The 4,017-nt window shown below is 40.9% G+C and overlaps 1 non-coding gene across 1 annotated transcript; it reads right to left on the bottom strand.

Moving 5' to 3' along the window:
• Positions 1-3,685: 3,685 nt before the first annotated feature.
• LOC111730503 lies at positions 3,686-3,804 on the bottom strand. Its single transcript, XR_002776719.1, has one exon. It is a non-coding gene; the product is annotated as a 5S ribosomal RNA (ribosomal RNA).
• Between the last annotated feature and the right edge of the window lie 213 nt (positions 3,805-4,017).

Genomic DNA, 4,017 nt, shown 5'->3' with positions numbered 1-4,017 from the left:
CAGGATTCGGCTTCCCTCTTTGTGGTCCAGAATCCTCTGTGACGTAACGGGACACTTCAGAGTGTCTCTTACCGAGGCCAGGCTGCCATTCCTCAGGCGATGGAGGCCGCTGGGCCCCCCAGATTCTCTGCATGCTGTTCACGCCCAGGCACAAGCGGGCGCATAACTGACCACGGGCAGTTCATGAATTTTGAATGCCGCTCCTTTCGTCAATGACACATCCCTTCGTTCATCCTACGCCAATGAGCAAACTCCCTCGTACGCATTTAACAGCGATATTTGAAGCTAACTCATAGCTGCCTCTGGTGAATGGAGAGCTGTTGAGAGCGGGTCCAATGTTTAGGTACTTCCAGGCAGAGAATTAAAAATCTATATTATTTGCCAGTCGGTGCATATACGTAATACTCTATGCTGTATAATACACACACATATATGCGCACTTAGGTATCATATTTTCCAAGTGCGTTGCCACAGCACATCCCGTCTCACCGTCCTGCTCCTGATTCAGCTTCCTATGCCCTCGCTCGCCTCTAAACCCGTTTCACGCAGGTGAGAGATCAGGGTGTAAAACCACAGGTCTAACCGTTCCCCTGCTCCGCGACGTCGCGCGACCCTCATTCTCCCTGGTTTGCGTGCATCTCGCCACCTTGTCGTTTGTCACTCTTCTTGTCTACCGTGCTTAGCCACGGTGGCCCCCTGTCAGTCCCTTCGGCTAGTCAAGACATTGTGCTTTGTAGTGTTTGCACTTCTGTCCTCCCTGCAGAGAATGTCACTCTCTGCTCAGCGGTCCCCAACCTGTTTGGCACCAGGGGCTGGAGCTCCTGCGAGCAGCTAACGCCTGAGGATCTGAGGCGGAGCTGAGGCGGTGATGCCGGCGCTGGGGAGCGGCTGCCGATACAGATGAAGCTTCTTCACTCGCTCGCCCGCCACTCACCTCTGGCTGTGCAGCCCGGTTCCTAGCAGGTCACAGACCGGTACCATTCTATGGCCTGGGGGTTGGGGACCCCTGCCTACCTCTCTAACTAAACTCTGCAGGATCCAGCCCACGGCTTTGCTGACCCCTCTCATCTCAGATGAGGGAAGCCTGCTGGTAGACCCTCCTATGTGCTGCAATGAGTTAATTGTCTAATGTCTGTCATTTGACTATCGTCCTTACAGGGACAAGGTTTGTGTCTTTCTTACTTAACAATGACTTTGTCTCCTCATTAGTATTCAAGGAATGTTTGCTGCACGACTGAGTGAATTTAACAGCTATATTGTATCTGAGGAGCTTCCGCCACATGTTTACGTTGTGTTTCCAGTTGGAACATAGATTTGTTTATAGTTATGTTTGGTATAGATTTTTCAGTGAGATTTTTTGATGTCCTTTGAAATCTAAATCTTAAATTCTCCTTATCTGCTGGCTTCAAATGTTCGTGGAGAAGAAAAACAATATTTAGGACAAGAATGAATACAAATAATTGCATGCCGTGTCTGGAATTAGTTTCTTCATCACCTTTCAGCGGGGTCTTCTGCAGAAAGAGTAGCAGAGGTCAAAGGCAGGGTGCCGGAAGACCCTAAAACAGGAGCCACAGGAAGTTTCCCAGTAAACTAGTTTGGAAACTGTGCTGTGAATTAACTCTGTTTGGGGAAATCCGACACAGTACAAAAATCCATGTGTCTATTCTGCTCAAGTAAACTCAGATAAACAAATATGAACACTATTTGTTTATATTGCAAGGATTAGGGTTTTTTAAACAGCATTCTGTGGTGTCTTGGAGGCAAGGCAAGAGATAATTTATGCATTAAAAGATTTCCAGTAATTTCTCAAGCATTAAAATAATCATACAATTTTCTCCCTATTGTACTGCTTATTAAAAATACAGATGCTTGACCAGACTCTCGGAAGTTATAAAATTATTATTTAGTTTAGTTTAGTTTAGTTTCCTGTATACAGTGCAGTGGTTAGACATTTATATAGTTTATGACGCGATCCCCCCATTAGTCTCGTAGACTGCCCACCTGCCACTATGTGTAGTTATTACAATATTATTGACTTTATTCCCTATGCTGTACTCTACATCTCATGACGGTTTTGTAACTGCTAATTTGTGCTTCTTCAACCCTCCACCTTTTTCACCCATGAAGCCATCTGGTCTAGGTCTTTTGTTTTTTGAAAGTTTTCTGATTACTGATTCAATTTTGTTGGTGGTAATCGGTCAGTTCAGATTTTCTGTTTTTTTTTGCTTCGTTTTTGGGGGGTTTTGGTTTGTTGGGATTTTTTCCTTTTTTTTTCCAGATTGTCCAATTTGTTTTGGCATATAATTGCTTATTGTATTTTCTTATCATCCTTTGTATTTCTGTGGGATCCATAGTTACTCCTCCTCCTTCATTTCTGATTTTATTTATATGGATCTTCTCCCTTTTTTTCTTGATGAGTCTGATTAAAGGTTTATCAATTTTGTTTATCCTTTCAAAGAACCAGTTCTTCATTATATTGATCTTTTGTACTGTTTTTCTAGACTCTAGTTCGTTTATTTCCACTCTGATCTTTATTATTTCCTTCCTTTACTCATTTTAGGTTTTGTTTGTTCTTTTTCTAGTTCTTTTAAATGTGAGGTTATATTGTTTATTTTAGATTTTTCCTGCTTCTTGCTGTGGGCCTCTACTGCTATGAATTTCCTCTTAGGACTGGTTTTGCCGAGTCCCATAGATTTTGAGTTGTCATGTTTTCATTTCATTTGTCTCTAGAGTTCTTTTGATTTCTTCTTCGATCTCAACGTTAACCCATTCATTGTTAATAGCATATATTTAGCCTCCATGTGTTTGTGTATTTTACAGTTTTTTTTCTTGTAGTTGATTCCTAGTTTCATACCATGTGGTCAGAGAAGATGCTTGATATGATTTCAATCTTCTTAAATTTATTGAGATTTGTCTTGTGGCCTAACATGTGGTCTATCCTTGAAAATGTTCCATGTGCACTGGAGAAGAATGTCTGTTCTACTGCTCTGGGGTGAAATGCTCTGAAAATATCAATTAAATCTATCTGGTCTTGAGAGTCATTTAAGGCTGCTGTTTCCCTGTCGATATTCTGTCTGGAAGATCTGCCCACTGGTCTTGACGAGGTGTTAAGTCTCTTACTATGAGTGTATCACTGTTGATCTCTCCCTTTATGTTGCTCAATAATTGCTTTAAATATATAGGTGCTGCTATGTCTGGTACATATATGTTTACTAGGGTTATGTCCTCTTGTTGTATCGATCTCTTTATTATTATGTAATGCCCTTCTTTGTTTCTTATTATAGCCTTTGTTTTAAAGACTCTTTTGTCAAATATAAGTATGGCTACTCCAGTTTTTTGTTTGTTTGTTTTTTCATTTTCATTTGCGTGAACTATCTTTTTCCTTCCCTTTGCTTTCGGTTTGTGTGTGTTGTTTGATCTGAGGTGGGTCTCTTGTAGACAGCATGTTATGGGTCTTATTTTCTTATTCATTCAGCTACACTATGTCTTTTGGTTGGAGCATTTACTTTTCAAGTGATTATTGATAGGTACATAGTTATTGCCATTATTATTTATATTTATGTAGTTTTCTTCTTCCTTTTTTTTTCTTTTCTTTTCTTTTTTTTTTTAGGTGAAGTAACCCTTGGTTGACCTCACAGATTGCAAAAACCTTGCCAGCTTACAATCTCTTATTTAAATTTTTTCACACCTACAGCACCTGGTCTTCCTAGGTGGTCTGCCATTTAAGTACTAACCAGGCCCAACCCTGCTTAGCTTCCGAGATCAGATGGGATCGGGCTTGTTCAAGGTGGCATGGCCATAAATTATCTCCCTTCTTTTTACACAAGTCTCCTTAACATTTCTTATACTACCGCCTTGATGGTGATGAATTCATTTAGCTTTTCTCTGTCTGGGAAGCTCTTGATCTCACGTTCCATTTTAATTGATAGCCTTGCCGGGTAGAGTAGTCTTGGTTTTAGGTTCTTGTTTTTTAACATTTTGAATATATCGTGTCAATCCCTTCTGTCCTGTAAAGTT

Source organism: Pteropus vampyrus, unplaced genomic scaffold, assembly GCF_000151845.1.
Source record: "Pteropus vampyrus isolate Shadow unplaced genomic scaffold, Pvam_2.0 Scaffold317, whole genome shotgun sequence".
Classification (NCBI taxonomy): Eukaryota; Metazoa; Chordata; class Mammalia; order Chiroptera; family Pteropodidae; genus Pteropus; species Pteropus vampyrus.
This window is presented reverse-complemented; position numbering and strand designations above follow the sequence as displayed.